A 24,605-nucleotide genomic window follows, 5' to 3' on the forward strand; every position below is an offset into this window, starting at 1 on the left:
ATTTAAAAAATTAAAATTAATATTTTAAAACCGAAAAAATAACGTAAGCATCAGCATAGCTTTAAGATTCCAGTACACAGAAAAAGTATGTTAAAAAATGCCAGAATATGGTAGAATTTACCATGTTTCTCGCACTATAGCAGCACCAAAAAGTATGATAATTTTCACCGAAGGTCCTGGGTAATGACGTTTGATAAAATTAGTATTAAAATATTTTTTTATCATCCCGCTTGGTAATAAATCTTGTTTCTTAGGAATTTGTTTATGGATTCATTTACTTAGAATTTTTCTCAAAGCAGAAGACAATGGCTACTCTTTTCTATTTTTAAATAGTAATATCCACAAAAATTACTACTGTCGAACGTATCTAATAATTACATATAAACTTCGACGTTTGAAACGATAGTATTCTTGTTCTAAACTACTTATGGTATTTTGTCAGTCATTTAGTCATTGATTGCACATGTAATGTGCATATTATCGCTCGTAATATCGTAAAGTGTATATTATCGCTCGTAATATCGTAAAGAGTATATTATCGCTCGTAATATCGTAATGTTTAATGCGTGTTTTATCTCTCGTATCAGTTACATGCATTTTTTAGATATATTTTAGAAAGGTTATATATTAGGAAATTTCTTGGTTTCAGGTAAGGTAACTGCTTTATAGGGAACGGATTACACCTGATTAAGATGTTGACAGAGTGTTGTAATATATAATTTTTTTTTATCAGGAAGTTAAAAAAAAATTAAAAGTTCAATCTTGATAAATATATCGTTGCTATTATTTCTAAATATCTCCATTTATCAAAGATAGGATTTTTTCGTTCCCAGTATGCGGAAAAGTGATATACGTAATTAACAGTCATGCTCTATTAACTACAAATTTCTAATTGTGGAATATAAATTTGGACTAAAAAAATTAATCACTTAAATTAAATTCGTTGGCAGGGTTAATAAGGCAAAAAGCGAATTGAAAAAACAATTAAGTGCCATATATAAAATCAAAATATAAAATTAATAATATCAATAAGTTATTTGTTTACAGTACATTAAATGTTACATTATTATTATTATATAGAAAAATTTAATTTTTTAGTGATATAATTAGATTCAGAAAAATAATACTTTGTTTACTTTCATTCAAAAAAAGATTTACGGAGGCAGAGTCAGATATATAGTGACAAATTTATAAATGTCATGTTCGTGTTTATTTTTTTTTTTAATTTTAAATGCGTGGTTGTTTTATTAAGTTTTCTTACATAAATATCATCTTAGAAACAACTCATTTGTTTTTATAAGTATTACTTCATATAACAAAGAATAAATATACCGTTATTAAATAAATTTTTAAGAAAAATAACATTTATTTTTTGAAAGTATCAAAAATGATTAATTTTTCAGTCTCTAAATTGGTTTCATTAAATTAAAATTTTAGATTATGGTATTTAGACTATGAAAATAAATGTTTTGAATTTATTTTAAATGTAAATAATATATTAATACAACTCAGGAAAGTTTTGAATAAGGATTTTTGGCTGAACAAGTGCAAACTAATTGTGATTATCTTATAATTTAAGACTGATAAACTGTTTTCTTTTATAAATTTATCTATGTTTAAGTAATTTATTTCCTTCTCAAATTTTCTATTGATTATGCCGTGAATAAATGTTTTACTTTGCTGTAAAAGTACCGGCACTCAGTGTGCAAAATCCGTTTTTACTGCAGCATATTATGAAACAGAAAATCTGATGTGCCATAATAATTATCTTAAAATCCCTGAATGAATTGTATTAAATCAATATCTCTGCAAAAATTACGGTAAAATGTACTTTACGGATCTTACACCCCAAAGTACCAGAACTTTTTACCGTAATTTGATTCGGAATTTTTTTACAGTGTAAGAATTTTTATTCTAAAACTGTTTTTATTTAAATTGAAAGACTTCAAGTGAGAATTACACATATTGTTATGCAAAGTAATAAAGTTTTCTTATAATTAAAAGGAACTAAACTAGAAGCATTATTATCAAGAAGTTTGATGTCATTTGTGGACAAAAGGCTGTTTATTATTGCAAGCCCTTTAATCGTGATTTTGTTTTTAAAAAAAACCACAACCCTTTTTTTTTAATATTTTACAATTTATATATGTTGTTAATATATTTATCGTGTTTCAAGACTCCTAAATAATAGCACATACAAATTTTCTTTTTCTTAGATTTTTTTTGTGAAATGGCAATAGTAGTATCGTTCTTTATCCTATTCTAGGCATTTTCTTCATGACAGCCTTATTTCTTTTAAATTAAGTATCTACAATGTAAAAATTTCTAGATCAAATTACGGTATATAAAGTACCTTAAACCAAAATTTTATCTGGAAATTTTTACTTTTATTTATTTTGAAGTGGATTGGATGTGCTACATATTTTGTATCTTATTAAACTGTAGGGGAGAGTGGGGTCAATTGTAACAGGTTACGATTGTAACACAGCAAAAATTTCGAGTGTCGGGTTCTAGATTTGGTTCCTAGGTGGCGCACAAGGTGTATTTAATAAATCTACATGTACACCCCTGATGGCAATCATTTTTATGTACTTTTGAAAGAGTTAGATCCCAAAAGATATTTTCACGCCACGCAAGTACTTTTTTTGGTATTAGAATATTATATTGTAACAAAGTAATTTTGTTTAAACAAATAAAAATTAGTAACCGAATATGTAAGTGGACACCTTAATTAACATTTCAATAAAAAAAAAGATTAGTTTTGCTAATTAACTAGCATTGTTTTTAACAAATGAAGCTGAAATGGCGTCTTGGGGACAATTGTAACAATAAGTAAAGGGACGATTGTAACAGCTGAAAATAAATAATCTTACGTTTACAAACCATTTATATTATGTTGCATGTGCATTATTTTATTTGTCACCTTTCACAGCATAAATTAAAATTTTTAACCCCTTAAAGTTAAAAGCTTAACCCTTTAGGTCTCTGCTCATTATTATTTTTACTCCTAAAATATCACTACTATTTTGATCAATAAAGAAATATATCACAACTATGATACTATGTATAATTAACTATGTTTTAGTTGAATTTATGAACTGTTACAATTGACCCCGTAAGTGGGGACAATTGTAACAAGTGCTCGACTGTCAAAAATTGTTAATAACTAATATAATAACATTTAAAATTAGGCATTTATTTTTTTTTCTAGTAGAGGATAGTCTACTTTACTCGTCTGTCAATTAATACTAATAATATATTGGTTTTTTTGTTAGTTAAAAATAGTTAAGTAAAAAATGTTACAATTGACCCCACTCTCCCCTACTATTTTGTCATCTAATAAATTTTACATAATTGCCTTTAGAGATTTTTTTTATTTATTACTTTTATCAAATGTTTGATATCAAAATTGTATGATATTGAATTAATTTGTTTTTATTTTTAACATTTCACGATGAGTACTGGTATTCACATTTAAGTTCATATTTCTATTCAATAGAGATTATAATATCTATGTTTTATGAAGTTAATATAAAAAGCTTTTAGAAAAGGTAGATGTGTGCTGAATTTATGTAGAAGTTGTTCGAAATGTTGAAATTCTTAAATTTAAATTCAAAATGAAAGTGAGTTAAAATAATAAATTCGATGCAGCTACAATTTAAAGGTACAAATTTAGATAATTTGAAAGAAATTGTTTTTCTGAAAATTTGCTCGAATTTCTCTTGATATCATCACTTTTCTATTTTCTTATTTCAATGCTTTTAATTAATCAATTAAACTACGCTTGCCGATGAGTGTGCATTTAGTATACAGTTATTACCTAAATAAAGTATTTATTTGTGTATAATCATATTGATCACAACTAAATAATTAATCTTCCTTTTGCTCTTTTCTATTTGTTGTTATGATATGGTCTTATACTTAAACAGTTTGATTATGTCAGAATCCATTCCCTGTTTTACTGTAAAGGCCGTAGTCTAGGATTTACCATAGCAGTTCAATAACTTCTAAGTATTACCCAGAAGGCTTGATGAAAGGTCGAAATGAAATCAAATTAAAGCATACTTCAGGCTTTTACCAAGCCTCTTTGAAGTACGCTTGCCGATGAGTATGCATTTAGTATATAGTTATTACCTAAATAAAGTATTTATTTGTGTATAATCACATTGATCACAGCTAAATAATTAATCTACCTTTTGCTCTTTTCTATTTGTTGTTATGATCTGGTCTTTTACTTAAACAGTTAGACTATGTCAGAATCCATTCCCTATGCTACTGTAAAGGCCGTAGTCTAGGCTTTACCATAGTAGTTCGATAACTCCGCAGTTTTACCCAGAAGGCTTGGTGAAAGGTGGAAATGAAATCATATTAAAGCATACTTCAGGCTTTTACCAAGCCTCTTTGGAGTACGCTTGCCGATGAGTATGCATTTAGTATACAGTTATTACCTAAATAAAGTATTTATTTGTGTATAATCACATTGATCACAACTAAATAAATAATCTTCCTTTTGCTCTTTTCTATTTGTTGTTATGATCTGGTATTTTACTTAAACAGTTAGACTATGTCAGAATGCATTCCCTATGCTACTGTAAAGGCCGTAGTCTAAGATTTACCATAGTAGTTCGATAACTCAGTAGTTTCAACCAGAAGGCTTGGTGAAAGGTCGAAATGAAATCATATTAAAACATACTTCAGGCTTTTACCAAGCCTCTTTGATGAAAGATAAGTTTTACTGGTAAAATATAGGATTTAACAGATTTAGGGATATTACTGTAACTTATTCATAATTATTTCAATAAAAATTGACGCTTCTTTCAGTTTTAACCATCAAATACTATAGTAGAAAAGTTTTCCTTTGAGCTTGAAATATTTCCAATGAGAATGTCCTCATCTTCCAAGAAGAGCATCTTCCTCATCATCAAATACTCCTCAGGAGAACTTTAAAGATTATAAGAAAGAGATGCACCAATGAACATCTTCCGCCTCCTTCCCCTAATTAGGCATCGATTTAGACGCCGGAAAGGAGGGACGGCGTCTAATTCTAACTACGGATTATTGATGGGCTCTAAGAGTTCCCATTGGAAGTTCAACTTATTGACAATTTCTGGATACCTAGCAAATCATGCCAATTTGTTCATTTGATTCGAGAGGATACACAAGCAACATAATAAATATAATTATGGAAAGATATATTAAGTTAATGCGTTTTTAATTTTATGAAGGAATTGTTCATTAAATGATGTTGTTTAACAATGCAGTGAAAATACCGAAACAAAAAATCATTCACATTTATTACATACTACTGGGGTTAAAAAGTATAAGGGCTGCTTTATTTCAAATTCATATATGCTAAATCTCGTCATATATACTTGTAATACGCTTTCATGAATTCTTTCAACGTTCGGAAACTGTCAGAAAGGTTTCTAAAATTGGAATAAAAAAATTTTTTTAATGACAGACGAGCCTCCCACCCATTAATATTAGGAATGGCAAATAGTATTAAGCATAGAACATGCATAAAATTTCGCTTTCGAAATAAAATATATACTTCAAAAGAATCTGAAATGATGAAAAAAGCTTTTAACGATGGCTTTTTTTAAATGAAAAGGAATAACTGAAAAGGAATAGTTTCAAAGCATACTTCGGACTTTTACCAAGACAATTTGGTAAAAAGTAGGATCTTTTATTGAAAAATTATAGATTGCATTTACAGGAAGAAATTAATCAAGAATGACTTTAAATGTGGAGAGAACATTCGTTAATCATTTTGGGTAAAAATATACTTGAGCGTGCCCCTTGGTGAAATTAGCGATTTATGTTTGGCGCCATTCCTGTATGCGCGGAATACCGTGGTAACAGGAATGGCGGCCGAAACATAATGATATTTCAACAAAACATTGCAAAATTTCAACAAAACATCGGCCAAAACTTTATAAAATTGTAATGAACCCAATGTAAGTAAAATTAATGAAACCAATGAAATGTATTTTGAATCGAAACAAAAATTAATGGAGCAAGCACAGAAAGAAAAGGAAAAAAACAACCCACTTCTTCAATAAGCTTGAATATTCTCAGATTTAGGTGCACAGAATTCTCTAATAGCAGTTAGATATTGTCTAACTTTATCATGATTGGAATCTGTGTACCTCCATCGCCACATAAATTCGGCGAAATACGCATCGAAATGGCGTCTGTGGTACCGGACTGGCGGTGGCATTTTCTTCTAAATACCTTTTTTATGACTGCCCACATACCTTCTATCTTATTGACCAGAAGCAAAAGCAACCTTACCAGCCGGTATCCAACGTAAAAGTAACGGACCTCTGAAATTACATATACCGTTGAACATTTAAAAATAACGCTAAAATCTAAACCAATCAGAATCACGATTGGGTTTCAACATCGCCCAGCTTGGCGACCAACCGCGATCACAACTTGGCGAGAATCAAGGTGCACCCTCAAATATAGTCTACCCATAGTTTTGTACCATGGTAACGAGCACCTCCTCATTAGGATCTTCTTAGGAAAAATTATAGATCGCAATTGCTTGAAGAAATTCACCAAGAATAGATTCAAATGTGGAAAGAACATTCATTAATCGTTTTGTACCATGATAACGCACCTCCTCACACTGCAGATCTTTTCCGCCAATTTTTAACAAAAGTTTAACAAATACTGTCCCGCATGCATCATGATACAGCACAAAGTTAGTTATTTATTTATCTGCGGCTATCTTTATGAGTTCATTCACTTGATAGATAAAACTCGCTGGGCACTCTGAGGGGCATACATAAAGTAATTTTTAGGAGATCAAGCTTGGAAAAAAAATTGCAGTATTAGAGTATTAACATTAGCTGCTGGTTCGAATCCCGCTCAGAGCATGGATGTTTCACTCTGTGTGTTGTTCTCTAATGTGTGATGTGTGAGTGCTGCCCGCCCTATAAGCGGATATCTGTGGCAGTGTGTCGTGGATAATGCTGCTCGCCTCCATAACTTAAATTCACAGGTGCCCACTGGGTAACGCTAAATGAGTAATACTTCCGGCATCTTCCTAGCCGAAGGACGTAAAAGTTCTGAGCCTGCCATTAGAATAAAAAAGTATTAACTTTAGAGTATTAACGTTCATCATTGGAGAAGAAATTAATTTTCAATAAATTGATACGTTTTGTTTTATGACACCGTTCCAAGTACTTTTTTGTTTTGTTCAGAGTAGTATATTGAGATTTTAAAAAATTGTACAGCATGAAAATATTATTGTAATGGTTACAGAATGGATAAAAGAACACCATTATGACACGGTGTTGTAATTTCCAAAGACTAATAATTCTTATAGGAAAGAAGAATTCTAAGTTTGGACATGCTAAAGCTGAAGTTGTCTGCTGCCTAATTTAAATTATTAAAATATTAAAAGTGTAAAACGCTTTATTTTATTTATTCTTTTACGTTCGTGTAACTGTCTTTCTATTTAAGGAATTAGGGGGTGTTGAGGTATAACTACGGAGCCTTTTTAAGAAGTCTTTTGATTTTTAAATCTTTTTAAGCTTTTAGGTATCTCGTCATAACTAATTTTTCCCTAATCAAGAAAATGCCCTCTTTCAGCATTCATATTAGTATTAGTGTCCACAAAATGTCCTCTCGTTCTTTACTGCTCTACGAGTTTGTAATTTAGTTTCCCCTTTACCATGTAACGTTTTCGTGATAGTAAAGTTATTTTCATAACTTTCCGTCAGGTGGCGCAACAAGCAGACGTATCTTGCAGTCTTATATCTACCCCTAGACACATTAGTTTTATAAATAAGGTTGGAGCTGTTCAAAGTTCAGTGGATAGTTAAAAACATCATTAGGGGCCCTGTGTCTTGTTAGATTGTAGACTAACAAACTAAGAAAGATATTTCAAGCAATTAAAATAAATAAAACATTAGTATAAATTTTAAAACCGTAAGTTACAAAACTGCCAATTTATCCTTTTGAATAATTTCAACTGGTTGAATTGATAGTGATCTTAAATAAATTTGAATAATATCATAATCATAATATTTTAAACACGGTAAACGTATTCAATAAAAAAATTAAAACAGCATTAATTTTAAAATTTGAAAATATTACATTTTTGCTTAAACAACAAAATTTTGTACAACATTTTTATAATAATGGCTTTGCAAGTGGTTTTTATAAATAGTTCATAGCAATTTAAAACGATTTCTAGTAAGTGCTTGTGATAATAATATCGGTAAATATTTAGTTAAAACATGCCAAACATAAGATGAAAAGTGTTAAAGGCATTGGAAAAATAATTAGAAATCCATTATTAACAAAATATTTCATTAATTTTTAAATGCAATTCCTTTTTGAAAAGTTGTTATTTTTCAACAAAAAAGTTTATTTGATTATATAAAATATTTGCTACACAATAGATTTGTGTGAAATTAAAAAGACCATTATGATGGAAAAAGAAACGTTTCATTAATTGCAAAAAAATATAATAAAAGTCAGTCTTCTTTTGCGCATTCTTCTACTCTATATTCATTTCAATAAATATACTTGAAAACACTCTCGTCTGTTTCTTTTCAAATGCAAGAGCTGTTTCTTTTTAGCGACAGATACTCGTTATTTTTATTTCAATGAAAAGGATGGCATCATTCGCCGAACAATATCGAAATAAAACGAACATCGATGAAGAAAAAAAAAATCTCCTCATTCTGCAAACGATATTATAAAATTCTACACTGAATGGTCTTACAAAAGCAAATTATTCACATCTCAAACTGAAGTGAAATGACTTTGATTAAAATAAGAAAGGATAAGAGGAGGCAGGTATTTTCTGGCTGCGCATCTGAGAAATTTATTTACAAAGAACGGCTGCAGTGAATTCTAAATTATCAAAAGTTTAATTAAACTGCAATAACTGGAAGGTTCGATTTTACATCTGAATGTTATTAATTTTATTTTCTCTCTTTATGTTTTATTTTCCCCAAGGATTTTTTACTCGTGTTTTCCCCCCACACAGGGTGACTTTTTTCAAATATTTTCTTTAAGCTTTTTCTCTTTATTCAGTGGTTTCCCAGCTGAAATTTATTAAAAGAAGTTTAAATAAAATACATTTCCAGTAATGCACCATGTATGCCTTCAAATGAATAGTTCTTTAATTAATTTTTCTGGAGTTTTTTTCAAACCAGACAGCTTGCAATTGATACGGTCTCTTATAAAATCATGAAAATTGAATTTAAATTCTCTTATTAAATTTATGATGATTAAATGAGAATAAAATCATTCTTTTTTTTATTAAGGCGAACTTTTTAAATCACCTTTTTTATTCAAATGGTTTAGTTATAATAATTTCAATGTTATTTTTGTTTTCGATTAATAATAATTTTAATGTCACTCGTGTAGTTTAGACAAAATAATTTTTAAGTAATTTATGTTGGTTAACATTAATATTTTTCTTTACAACAAAAGAATTTGTAGCTGAATTTTTCTGTTATAAAAACGATTAAATTAAACTTGAATCCTTTTTATTCAATTTATGAGGATTATCTGGTCTTATTATAAAATTACTAAATTTTACCACATTTACTTCCAATAGCATGGTAATAATTTTATTATTAGTTTTAACAAAAAATCATTATCGAAGTGCTTTGGTAAAAATTACCGTGATTTTTGGTGTTCTCCCAGAAGTCGTACCATATTCTGGTATTTTTCACTGCACTTTTTGTCTCTGTGCAAAGTTTAGTAAAACAAAACTGAATGATTATTTTTTAACGTAATAAAGAGATTTACCCGAAACATACATTCGTTATACCAGTTACTTAATACCAAATCTCTGCAAAAAATACTTATAAATGAAATTTATCTAGAAAATAATTTTTTCACGAAATAAAAATGCAGATTTGCAATAAAGAACGAAATTCATCATTCTCTTACAAATATAGACCCAACTTAAGTAAAGAAAAGAACAGACTTCTAATCTTTGACAAATAATATATTTCTGATATTCCTTACAAAAATAATTTAAAGATAGGACAATATTGACATAATGGTTTTGAAAGAAATTAAAAATGGCTTCGAGCGCTCAGTTTTTTATTAAGAAGAAAGCTTCTTTATGTATATTATCATCATTTTAAAAGCAATTTTTCTGAAACTTACAATAATTTCTGAGTTCAAATTAAAAGAAGTGTTTTTATTTCAATCTTGGAATAGAAGACAATAAATGTAAAAGCTTAAAAGTTTATATATTTTTGTTGGAAGACTTTTTTTAAGTCTAAAATTGTAACCACGTGTAATAATGATTTTTCTTTTTATTCTTTAAAGAACTACAAGACAAATATTCTTTTGTCAATAATTATATAAAGTGACTATGAAGTATGAAAGTTTGCTTAAACTTATGTTGAACTTAATTTAATTGAACTTCTTTTAAACCAAGATGTTCTTATAAAAAACAATGAAAGAATTTTTTTTAAAAAAGCTATTTTAAAAAGCTCTTTGATAACTCATTTGGTTCGAAAGGGATTTTAAGAGAAATAATTTAACAAAACTTTATTTATGCAACTTGATTTTTCTCATATTTTTAGCAACCATGTCCTTTCTAAAACTACTATGCACTATAAAAAATTTAAGGATCAAATTTTGGTATAAAGTATTGGTATTGTTTGAACATCATTTGTAAAATTCATTTTTACCGTAAAATATTATACCGTAATTATTACAGTAACATTTATTTAATTAGAGAAATTCATTGATTTCAATGTAATTATCCGTCTGAATATTACGGTATATCAGATTTTTTGTTCCGTAGTGTAACGTATCAAGTTATATGAATAACAGTTCTGTTTCTTATAAAACTTTTATTCACAAACAACACACACAATAACAAATAAAGTACCCGTAACGAGATAGTTAAATATTATAAAGCAACTAGAAAAACCCGCAACGGGTTATATGAAAGCTCAAATTCCAAAGCGAAACTAATATCTAAACAAACCAACAACTTCTGTTGTTCTACAAAAAGTCTTATAATTTTATCGTCTGCTTTTATTTCATTGTTTATCTCGTTATGTATTTAGCTTATTTTATTCATGCTTTTGCTAGCCGGTTATTTTTAAATACTTTTACTTTTATTCATGCTTGTGCTAGCCAATTATTTTTTTTAATATTTTTAGACTTTATAGTAGCATATTCCGGTTAAAATTACCGGCATCCTGAGTGTCAGTACATTTTACCATAATTTTGTCAGGAGTTTTTTACAATGTTAAACTAGAACAAACTTTATATTGACAGAAAATCCGAGCACAGTAGTTATTGCCACGTTAAATGTCAGGGAGGGAGGCGTAAAAATTATTGTCGTGCCTACTACCATTGCTTGCCTCAAAGGACCTTCATTCTTTTGATCCTTAGGATCCTCAGATCTTTCTTTTATGCGATCACTTTGATCTTTCGAAATTGGATATTTCAGCAGGGTCACCTTGAGATTGCCCTTTCTGTTCTACAAACAACAATTAAGTTTATGTTACAAAATGTGCCAAATGTAATTGTTTCACGAGTTTCACATAAAAAGTAATACTTTTCAGCTAGTGTAAACTGTGACTATACCATTTGCATGCAAACGTGAGAGTTAAATGTCAAACATTATGTTTATTTATTTAGACCTGGATTATAAGTAACAGTGAAGCTTTGGAGAGTTGGGTTTTGCAAGCAGTATCTCACGTTGAAAATAATATTAGAAGCGTCATACAGAAACTACTTATCCTAAAAGCAACTATTATACTAGTACACAGTACTTAAATGAGTTTATTCTATTTCCTGTCATTATATTTCAGATAAGAAAAAAATTATTAACCTGTGCGCAAAAAAAATAAACGGATCATCCTGAATAACTTTTAATCAAGTTAAAAATTGGAAAAAAAAATGAATGAAACCGGTCGAATAGTTACCGAGAATTTCAAAAATATAACTCTTTTTTAAAATTTTATTATTCAGGAACTATTCGACCGTCTTTTCTCAAAGTTTTTATTTTGCCACGTAAAATTACATTCATTAAAATTATTTAAAAATTGTGTGAATTTCAATAAAAAATTTTCTCGACTATTGCAAAATTAAATAACAAAAAGCGAATTTTTTAAATGTGTGCAAAAAATTTTTGAATTCAAATAAAAAGTTTTGAAAACTAGGTGAAGCTTGCAAAATATAAAGCTAACGTTAAAGGAACTAAATTTCGTACCTGTCTCTTGACCAAACTATTAGGATCATATTTCTCAGATTGCTGCTAGCTCCATGTATTTTGGAGGTCAGAAATCTGAATCTGTCGAAAAAAAGGTATGTACGGAGGAAGCAAGTGTAGTGCTTGATTTCGTAGCGTAAAATGTCGTCTGCGCAATTTTAATAGCATATTTGAGTTCGACCTCTCTCAAAATATTAAGATTTATTCCAAGACCTTGAAGATCCGATTTTTAGTCAAATATAATTCAAAGCGGTCCTTTTTTGCGTACTGTACATTAAAATTGACTATCTAAGCAATATTTACATAAGAAACTGAAAGTACTGAATGATCAAAAAAAGTAAATTTCTAACAAAGTATATTGATTATGTTTGGAAACAAAACACTTCATTTGGCGAAAAAGTATTAAATTTGTCAAAAGAAATTGAAAAAAGCTACTATTAAATAAGAATAGATTTCCTAAGGGGCAGATCTAGTAAAATAATTTAATAAAATTGCTTTTCAAAAATGTATGAATTTGGATTTGAATAAAACTTTTTTCTCAGAAGGGGCTGTTAATTTTTTAGCATAAATAATGCAGCATCATTAATGCTAAAGAATTTTTTTATTATAACAATTTAGAAAACTTAAGCAAAATCTTAACTATTTACAAATTTATTTGTCAAACATTTTTAAAAATGTTCAAATAAATCAGCGTACAATTTAATTATAATATAGCTCATGATTTTAATGATTTATGAATTCTAAGCATATGCAGCTTATACTTTTTTTCCTACTACATTGCTAGTGAGAGCAAATAAATACCTTTAAGAATAATCGAAACTTTAATGTCTTTATACCTCTTAATAGTCTCAATATGTATCATTCAAACAAAATGTCAAAAACTTGCGAAAAACAAATTTCTTCTCATAAATTTCCTCCCCCTCTACATCCTCTTTCTTTTTAACCTCATATTTTCATTTCGTGTTATTCATCTCTCAAAGAAGCCAAAACCCTGAAACTAAGGAGAAAATATATATTTAAGAGATTAAAACACAAGAAAAATAAAGAAAAACTTAATGTTTGAAATTTCCCTTTGTTCCATGGCTTAGCACGTGATATCGTCATTACGTCGCACAATGGCCGGAAGCGACATCTAGCGGCATTTTCCACCTAAGTAAAAAAACCAATACTTCTAAAAAAGAATGGAATTCCTTTACTAATGATGTACACGCGTTTTTACTTTTACCCCACCTTCTAGCTAAGCATAGTTTCGATGTATTGCTGGCATCAGGGAAATTTCCGCTTTTGATTTGCTCTCTTCCAAAAACAAGATCAAAGAAAGTAGTTTTATTTACCTTTTTACGTCCGCTTTTTAAGTTTTAAGAACGATATACTGAGGTAATTAGACTAAACCAACGATAAAATACGGGAAAACTTTCTCCACAAACAAGTAGATATTTCTTTTAAGAGGCTGAAACTTTGGAAATCAAGAGAAATTGGCATTCGGTTTTGTCCATCAAAAATAATCAGAAAAAAAACTTCATTCTTGCGTATTTATTTTTGTAATGACTTTTAACGTATCTTTTTGTTGGTCATATTGGTATTTTTTTATATTCATGAAATGCAAATCACAAGATGTAGTGAGGCTTGAAAAATCAAGTTGAATTTCATACGTAATTAAGCATTTGTTTTGTGCACTCAAAACTGACGTGGAGCATTAAATTTGATAATGGTATATAAATAATTAATTATTTGGATACTATTTTCAAATAATTGATTATTTGGATTCTATTGTCAAATTTTTGTATCGTATCGTGCTCTTCGACTCCCTCACCATCGAATCGTCACCTTATCACCTCAAATCACCCCTTCGAACCATTAAGATTGAGTTCTAGAAAGTGAAAAATTGATCATTAGATCAAAAGTTAATCACTGTAGTCCACTTTTTTACTTTTTTAAGAAAAAATTTATTCACTGCACTAGCATAAGGATTAAGTGAACAATCTATTTTGTCGTTAATGTATTAAGTGGAATTGAATTTGTCAAAATGATTAGCTACCTAATTATTTTATGATTTTCTTATAAGATCCAAATACGCTTAAAAATATTATTTGAAAAAGTTCTTTTGCTAACTAAATGTGAGCATGATCATGCAAAGTATTTGTTAAAACATGTGTAAAAAAATATCAATGTGAATTTGAATTTTAACGTAAATGTTCAGGAAAATGCTAATGCAAAATTAGCTTAAAAATTTAGCAATTATTTATTCATATATGATCCTAATAATTATAAATAACTAACGCCTTTTTGGTTGCATATTTAAACATTTAGAAACATATTATAGCAATTAAAAATGGTCCACTTCATTTTGTCTATGTTCTTAAAATATATTTAAAAGTAAATTAGAATTTAGTTCAAAATTTTCTGTTTCTAAGGAAATGTTTGTCGATGTTTAATTATTCGAGCAATGGAGTGCCTGCGAAAGTTTGAATTTAATTAAGAACTGTAATTGGTTTAAATGTGATTTTGTATTCAAAGAAGATAGTTAGTGTAGTACTTGAAATGACAACCCTGTTTTCAGGAATTTCCAGCTATGCACATATTTGAAATCAGATTTTCTCTTCAGCTAATATTTAATCTAGAGAACGCTGAAATTATTCTACTTCAATTTCTAGAAACACTCGAATACCTCGTTTTATAAATATAATGAGCTAGCGAAAATATAAATGAAATGAAATTAAAATTTATTTAACTTTGTAATAAGTTTATACATTTGCTTTTTTCCAATGTCTTAAAGAATTAATGTGTCAATACCATAAAATCTAAAATAATAAAAGTAATTTTCAAAAACTAAATTTTGAAAATTATGCTCCACTTAATGTTACCCCTTTAGCCGATTTTCAACTCAGATGCGGTCGTAAAATTTTATTTAAATGCGGATCTTATAAACAATTTTAAACGCAATACTATTTTTATAAAAACTATAATGAATTATCCGAAATACATCATTCTATTAAATTGTATATCAAAAAAAAAGTATGAGCAAGTTTACTTCACATTTAAATTTATAGCTTTTTGGATGGTTGTTAAACTAAACATTTTATCATTGTGATATATGAAATAATTTTAAGAAATTTTTTAAATACAAAAAACTGTTTTAAAATTGCTGAATGAAGTTTTCATATTTCCAGACTAAAATCTTTGCATATTATGAAAAAAAAAGTTAGTTCACAGGAATCTAGGTGCTAAGATTTGCTAAATTTCAGACTAAAAATTATTTTGGGGTTTTAAATTAGCTCAATTTAAGTAAGGTTAGCTAGAATGATAAGAAAAGATTTTATTTTGAAATTTTGTGTATGTTTTAAAGTAAAATTATCTTTGTATATGTGAACTTTAAGCAAGTTTGATTAAAATATTTATTACCTGATGATTAAAATATTTATTACCTGTTCCGTGTTCGTCTTGTTCCGTGTTATTGATGTAACAATTTTAAAATTATTTGTTGTAAAATAAAAAAGGAGGTGCCAAAATCAGTAATTTAAGTGATTTGTTAAACTTCTATTACAGTTCTCGTTAAACTGAAAATGCTTTTAGCAATTCCAAATTTTTTCAATGCCATAAATATTGCACAATCGGATCTGCTTTCGTATTTTCGAATTTTTATCAGTTTGAAGAAGCGTAAGTTGGAAATAATTATTACTCCACAAGCAATTTATAATAGTCCTGTTACTCATAAAAAAAATTACATTATCTACTATTAATTTGTCTCCTTTACTAATACTGTATGATTAAGCCTTTGTCAAAATAATTATCAACATTTTATGACCAATAAAGTTTGCTTATCTCTAAATAGCTGAACATCCAATCTTCAAGGGGTGAATAAAAAAAGAAAATAACACTTTTGTTGCATTTATACAGTTTTTGCAACCGAAAGTTTTTTGTTCAATTTATACAAATACTTGATATTGCCTACTTCGGGTGTGAGGATTTTGAATCTGAAGTTAGTGTTGCTTCTAAAGCTACAGATTTCTTCTTAAAATAATATTTTTAATGCATTTTTTGTTGAATTATACGAGTTCTTACTTAACTCGCGAGAATACACGTTCTATTTTACTACGCGAAAACGCATGTCAGGCCTAACACTTGTTTTTATGTAATGACATTTTCTGCTGATATAGAAAACTTTCAAAACTGGGTTAATGGTCTGCAGATTGCTTCTCAAACCATCTTTTTGTGCCGTAACGAATTAAGTATGAATGTTGAAATATATAAATTAACTGGTTTTCTCAAATTAATCCTAAGCAATTAAATGACATATTCTTGGAAAATAAATAAACTAGAGGAGGTAAGCAGTTTTAAGTATCTGGGAAGTATAATTAACAACGTAGGAGGAACTGATGGAAATTTAATAAATAGTTTAAACAAATTCCGATGTAGTTACGCTATTCTCAATAAATTCTGGAAAAACAAAAACATGACAAATTCAACAAAAAGTTAGAATTGTCTATACTAATGTTAAATTTATAATACTATATATGTATCTGAGCATGGCACTTCAATAAAAATACCATAAAGAAAACTTCATTTATTAAAAGCTGTTTAAAATTAAACTTGCGTATGAAGTGGTTAAATAAAATGCGTAATGCAGAAATCCTTAGAAAAGCAAAACAGAAACAGATTGATCTGGAAATTAAAAAAACGTAAATGAAAAGGAATTGGTCATGCTCTACGTAAATCTGAAAAATTTAAGGTAAAATAAATTCCTGATTGGGACCCTGAGGGCAATAGAAAAAGAGGAAGACCTAAAAATACTTGGCGCAGGGCGATTGTAAACGAATTTGAAACAATAGGAAACTTCATGAAGAGAGGCAAAATGTCTGGCCACTAATCGTGTGAGATGGATATCCAATATAGAAGCCCTATGAGCCGCGGTGGCTCAGGGGATAGAGCGTCCGCCTTCCAATGAGGCGAATCGGGTTCGAATCCCAGTCAATACGAATTCCTCATCCGGCTTGCTTGCACCGACCGCATTGCTGACGCGAAATATCCTCAGTGGTAGACGGATCATGGGTTAGAGTCCCCTTACAGTCAGGCTGACCGTGGGAGGTTCTCACTGTCTTCCTCTTCATGTAACGCAAATGCTGGTTAGTTCCATCAAATCAATTTTTATTCCATCAAATCAATTTTTATCATCAATTTTTATTTATTTTTCATTTATTTATTATATTATAAGCTGTAAAAATTTTAGAACTTAATTGCAAAAATCTCTTTTTAATATATTAAGAATTTTCAATCCCATAAGACTAAAATCTTTACACTTTTCAATACACGATCACTAAACTAATTAACACTGCATACATCTTTTAAATGTTAATCGCATCCAATTTCTGCTTATACTAACACTGTTTATTCAGCAGTTCAGCGCAAGAAAGTGCAACAGAGTCATCGTTTACTTAAAGGATATCTTTCTTTTTCTTTATTCAGACGCACTGTATAACGTAGCCTTCTTAAGATTCCTTTCTTCCATTGTAAGAGACCGCGCCTTTCCACTTAAACGAAGATCTTCTTTGAAACAATGGCTGATTTAGAATACACTGTTCTTTAATTTCAATTAAAGGTTTCGGTCCGAAGGAGAGGTATTTTTCCGAAAATTTATCCCGCTCATTCTTTCGTTCTCTGTGAGAGGCTCTTTCAATCCATTCTCTCTCTCTCTCTGTCTTTCTGGTCGAGAGGGGTTTCTTTTTTGAATCTTTTGCTCTCTGCACACTGACGTCGTTTGAGACGTCTCACAATGTCCTTTCCCTTTGCTTTTATGAAACTTTAAATAGCGTAAGACAATTGAGCGTGACGATGCTTGATATCGGTTATGATTATTTAATTCCAAGAACTACAGATTTAATTGATTTTCGATTGCCTGTTACGTTATTAAAATAAATTAATACTGATTTATCTACCTTTACAATGATAACAAAAGAAACAAATGTAATATAAATATTAAATTACAAACAAAAATCAGAAATATGGTAAAAATCTCAATAAATTCACTTACAATAAATCATAAATATTTCAAATGGGATTCAAGACTTAGAAATTGTTTTCCTTTAAAGCATTAAAACACGTCTAACTTATAAGGATAGATAACATCATCGATATAACATCATCGATGTAACCATAAATCGTTTCTGACTCAGTAAAATAAATAATTTTATTTAGTTATTATTACGAAGCACGTAATGCATAAATATCATCAGTTAAAAGACCCGTGTGTTCCATAGTGGACTGATCATTAAGGAATGGTTTCCAGTAGATCACCAATGTTACACATCATTGGCAACAGTCAGTGAGTGTGTGACTACTTTGACCAACCTGTGAAAAGACCAAAGATGGGCAATATGTGTCCTTATATTTCTTTGTTAATATTTGTTTCTGTTATGAACTTCAGAAGCAAACTTAAAAAAATAAAGGTAATTACTTTCTTAAGGATTGTACTGAATCTAGGCATATAAATTGGTCAAAAATTTAGTGCAATGATGTATTTAACTTAATGTTTTCTAAAAACAGAGATATAGTTATGTACAGTAAAACGACTATACTTCGAAAATAAATACAGTTCTACTTTATGTTTTAATTTAAAATTTAACATTGAACTTTTTTAAATGGTACAAACGTCAGAAATCCAGATAAAAATATCTAGAGAGTATTCAATGCAACACTAACGGACATTTTGCGTTATGACAGACCGAAAAAGAGAATTATGTTTATTTATTGCTTTAAAAACTGTAAAATCTTTAAATGTAGAGAAAAATATCTATCGTGGAATCGAAACTAGATACGTAAATTATTAAGCCATAACTCCTTAAAAAATTAGAACAAATCGAAAATATGACAAATTTATCGTTAGGTTGTCCTTAAAACACACTTATCTCATTATCCCTTAATCATTTTTTTAAAATGGTTTTTACGTTCAGTACGCAAAAAAGTGCTCTAAGTATGAATAATGTTTGATTTAATTATCGGAGTTTCCTGAAATAGAACTCAATCAATCTCAAAATGATCAAAATTACAAGACAAGAGAAAAGAACAAAGAAAATCGGTATTTAATGTGCAAGCTATGTTGACCGATGAGAGCCTGTACACGTCATGGCAATGAACCAGACAGATTCTGAAAGCAATCTTGGAGAATGGCATTTCATATGGCTTCGAACTAACCCAAACTTCAGTCTTACTGTGTGCCCCATCAGCTCTACGAGCGAGACGCTAACTCATAAAATTTCAGACATTCTCAATGGGAGGCCTATCGGAGAAATAAGCGGGTCATGGAAGAAGCAGTACTTGCTGTTCGCTAAAGAAGGCTTGTACTGTCTTAGAAACATGTGCACTGGAAACACATTATCTTGCTGAAATACTGCACCCAGCGTAGAAAATGGAGAGGGATCCCCATCTCCACGATGTCTCTTATGTCACGATCACTGTTGGGGTTGCTCGCTATTCCAATAAGATGGGATCGAAATTTATTCTCAATAGCTCTCCACAGCATAAGGCCAGGCGTTTGTGCGGTATGATGCTCGATAATACTCTGTGGGAGCAAACGTTTTCTTCTGTGACGTTTGACGCATACTTTTACATCATTGCACTGAAAAATGTAGCAAAATTCCTCGGAGAAAACAGCTTGTTGCCGTTGACCAAGCCATTTACAGAGTTGCTGAGCCCATTGAAGTTAGAAGAATCGGCGACTCAGAGACAGAGGAAAACTCTGCTCAGGAAAATCCTTTCAGCAATTGATTCTGCAAAAATGGTGATGAACCGTCAAGATACACAACAAAACACTTGCAGCCGTGCTGCAACGTTTTTCTAACCCACTAGAGGATGCTACACGTTCAGTCACAGTCTTGCGAATGAGGAGTCTATCGTCCAGAAGCAATGTGCTATTTCATGCTCCAATGCCATGTTTTCGTCTTGTTTGTTTCTTCTGTGTTCATTTTTCCCAAACACGCATTGCTGTTGGAACATTAAACAGCGTACGGGCTGCGATTTCTCGAAACAAAAATCTACCATCTCACATATTGACGATGCGGAATCGTACGAACTCCATCAGTTGTTAATATGGAGCTGATAGCTCATGAGGAGGCATATTGACCACAAATTAAACGTTTACCACACAGAGAAGACTATAAACTGATTTTAACTGATCTTTACAACATTTTATATGCATGAAACAAGCGGCTGATAAGAAATATGATCTCATTCTACGCATGCGCAATCGCTTTATATTTCTAATCATTTGCCCATCCAACCTCCTTTTGAGAACGATTTTTACAAACATGAGCGTATATTACTCTGAACAAATGTACATCTTATTGTCGGTTTTGGATTCTTGGCTCTCAAAATATAATTACGGGGGTACCCACAGTCTAGAAAAAATTGTCTCTATATAGGCAGGACAGCGGTTAAGAGTTTAAACCCCTTAATGCAATCTCCATTATTGCGTATTTCAGAGAATAAAATCTTTAAATGTCCATTGCCATATTTGCCTAAATTGAGCTAGATAATGCAACCTAAATACAGCATATTTTAGTTTCTGCGGTTTGAAATTCGACAAAGCTTATTAATATGTTTATTCAGAGAAAGTACTTTTTGTGTCTGATTTCGTTGTTAATAATATCGACTGCATAAATTAATTAGCAAATTTATGTCTAGACTCTCAAACTATTAGATGAGTACCAGTAAGCAAAAATCTAATAATTAGAAAGAATATCTTTCAGAGTTTTTGCTTTTTTATTTTAGTTATTTATTAACACCATCTAATAGCATTTTCCTTCTATATTGCATTATTTATGAAATAAAAATTTTAACAAAATTTTTGACCGATAAGTGGTAATGAATTATTATTATTTATAAATTAATTTTACTATATGTAAAAACTTTATCAAAACTAATATCTTAATTTCTTCAAAAGTAATTTGCGAAGAATCAGAAAATATGATTACAACATTAACATAATCTTTCCTAACTGCCTAATACTTTAACGAACGATAATCTTTTGCGCGCTACTACGATACCGTTCTTAAATACTTAAATGAGGACTTTAATGAAACTTTAAACGCAGTTTAGGAAGTGTGTAATCAAGTTTAAAATGAAAAGGTTAAAATTTGTGTGCCATTTGCTCAACATTCCGTTTGTAAGCTTTATAATTTAAATTAAACGGCTAGCTTTGAGTTGATTTCTCTAGCGCACGAATTAAATTATTCTACTTGAAATATTTCTGAATTTACAAATGTTTATTGCAACCGTTTTCGCTTTTAAAAAATTTTATGTCGCTTTTAAAAAATTTTACGCTTTTAAATAATTTTATTATTTGGGGATATATTTTGCTCAAACTTGGCATTCACAATTAGTTTAGGCAGACCGTGAATCAACATTTGAAGCAAATTCTATCTGCTATGTCATGGTGGGGCTCAAATGAGTCCAACGTGGTTCAAAATGTTTAAAAAATGGGTGCAAAGCTGTAAAATAATGTCAATACATTGAAGCATAACACGGTTCAAATTCACTGCAACCTTAATAAGATGGAAACTTGGACTATTTTCCATGTAAATTGAACAATAGTATCACGCCATTCAATTTCGTACATACGATAATGTGGTTCAACTTTGCACCTCAATAAGTTTTCAACTAATTCGAAGGATATTATGGTCCAATAGACTCTTAAGTTTCTAACAATGTAAAAACAACAATTTTGTGATATCGCACTGAGAAAAAAGTCTAATCAAAACTACCAGAAAATGGTAAAATTTACCGTGTTTCTGGATGTTTGGGAACACCAAATTGCTCGGTAATTTTTACCTATTAACTTTGGTAACGATTTTGGTAATATTGACAATAAAATGTGGTTTTAAAATAGGTTATAAAATTTGACAAGTGTGGTAAACTTTAGTAATTTTATCATGATACCTTTGCATGGAATAAAAACATTTATTTCGTAATTTTTTTTAAATTTTGTATTTTTTAATAAATACGTTGTAAGAACAGTAATTTTGAAAACTAGAATTTACGGTAAAGGTGGCTATCTGAACGAAAAAATTACTAAATGAATGGTTAACCGTATATTTCGGTTTTATTACCCAAAATGTGTTGTTTGCCAGAATTGTCATTTCCATACAGAGCGGAAATTTGACCAGAATTCTCCCTCAATGCTATAGAATTCTTTTTATGGTGAAATAATAATTGCTATTAAACAAAAAGAAAGAGAAAATGAAAGGAAATTTACAAAGAAAAGAGACCAGATAGAAACTGGATGACGAAAAGTGAAATTTACATTTTTAGCAAAAAATTATGAAAGAGTGTTATTAATATAAATTCTAATAAAAACTTCGGTATCTTCATACTTATTTTAAGCTTAAATCTTTTACAGCAATCTCATATTATGTAACGGTTAAAATATGATACTTTTTTTTTCAAATATAAGGCATTTCGTATCATTATCTAAACCCTTTAAGCTGTTTTATTTTCTAAAAATATGCAAGGCTTTTGCTTTAGATTCTCGTTTTAAACGAATAAGTATATCAATCAATCAATACCAAATAAGATTCACGTTAATTTCTGAGTTGCTTAAATATAAAAAGATAGTTTCAAAAAGTCTTTTTTTTCATCATCTAAAATATGATGTTGTGTCTCCTTTAAATTTTTAAGAAAAATTTTACAAAAAGTAGATGGTTAAAAATAGTACAAAATAATCTGCTAACGGAAAACACCTCATTGAAATAGCAGTTAATTTGCTTCGTACAGTGACTGAAGGTACTGATAATGCACTAAGTAGCACACTAATTGAACTTTGTATAATAAATTTGTACTCATTACTTGAGAAGTGCAAACATTTGAAATAAATTGTTAGCGATTGAATGTTATCATACATCCTCTAAAATATTATACGGTGCATCTATTTAAGATTTTAAGTCAAACTTTACAAAATGTAATTGGTTAAAAATAGTATTAAATAATCCGTCTACGAAAATCATCTTACTAAAGTCGCAGTTAATTTGCTCCGTATAATCACTGAAAGTACTAACAGTATATTAAGTACGCATTAAGTTAATTTTTTGTGACGTTGCCATATATTGTAAACAATACAAGGTAGTAACAGTTCGCTGAAGGACTGAATACTCAAATTTCCGGAAAAGCTTTTTCATTTTAAACGAAACCGTTTCCTTGTATATATACTCCAAGCAAACTTTTTCGTCAAATTGACACAATAACTGTTGTTATTTCTTCGATGAAACAAATTTCGTCAAAATTAAAGAAATATTTCGTCATTCTATTTTTTTTAAGAAAACCCAGTTGAGACTAGACCAACTCCTTGACTACCATAGAGAGCGTCAGTTGTTTTTATCGCTCCTTTATTTTCGATTGTCCAGGGCATCATCCTAGTTTCTCGATAACAATCTCCCATTATAAACTTTGATGAGATTTCATAGTGAGGAAATATTTCTGTCATATATTTAAGGGTTTGCGTTCTGTCGCAAATCGCGTGATATTGTGAGGAAGTGATTCTCAAAATTAACGAATACATCTTAAGAATTGCTATATCGTCAAAAGTGAGAGTTTTATTTCTTAGAGTGTTCCTATAAAGATTAATTTATTACTTAATTAATCTAGAAGCATTCAAATCCAACCTAATCTTATATATCATTTCAATGGTACAGATTCTTAAAAAATCAATAAACATAAGTACAGCCAAGTCGTTTCCAAATAACTTTCTACATAGAATAAAATCATAAAATTAAATTCCTACACAGAATAAAATCATAAAATTTCCCATTCAGCTAATCTGAAGCGATATCGTTATTAATGGAAAAATTCCAAAGCTTATCAGCAATAGATATTCTTCGGTGTAAAGCAGGAATGAACATTTTGATCATTGAAACTAATTATTCTCTTGAATATATTTAAATCAATTGTTTTGGGATAAATTAATTACATTTTCAAACCACAGGCATAATAATACTATTTGATTAATACGAGAAATTTCCGCTCCACTATCAATATAATTCCGCTATATTTAATGTATGTCCTGCCTAGGGTCCCTCTATCGGAAAACTCATCTCTCCTAGTTTCTATGGCAACAGAAGTGGTGGTGATTAACCTAAATCCCGTTTCTAGTGTGCTTTAGGTTTTGTTGGAATTAGGTATGCTGATTTTTAAACCAAAATGGATTTTGGATTAAAGAACACATACTTTTTCCACCACAATCAGCAACTGAAAAAATTTTGAATCTTATAATCTAATCTTTTGTTACTCTTAGCCTGTATGTTTAACTTCATTGAAAATTCCATGAGCAAATAGAGAAAAAGGGAGTTTTTTATTTCTCTAAGTGAACAAGCAGATTTAATAAAAATACTTACGATTCATCATA

The 24,605-nt window shown here is 29.6% G+C and overlaps 1 protein-coding gene across 1 annotated transcript in view; it reads left to right on the forward strand.

Moving 5' to 3' along the window:
• Positions 1-24,605, forward strand: part of LOC107445240 (serine-rich adhesin for platelets-like) — a 276,058-nt gene that overhangs the window by 3,152 nt on the left and 248,301 nt on the right. The window lies entirely within an intron of this gene.

Source organism: Parasteatoda tepidariorum, chromosome 8 (genome assembly GCF_043381705.1).
Source record: "Parasteatoda tepidariorum isolate YZ-2023 chromosome 8, CAS_Ptep_4.0, whole genome shotgun sequence".
Taxonomy (NCBI): Eukaryota; Metazoa; Arthropoda; class Arachnida; order Araneae; family Theridiidae; genus Parasteatoda; species Parasteatoda tepidariorum.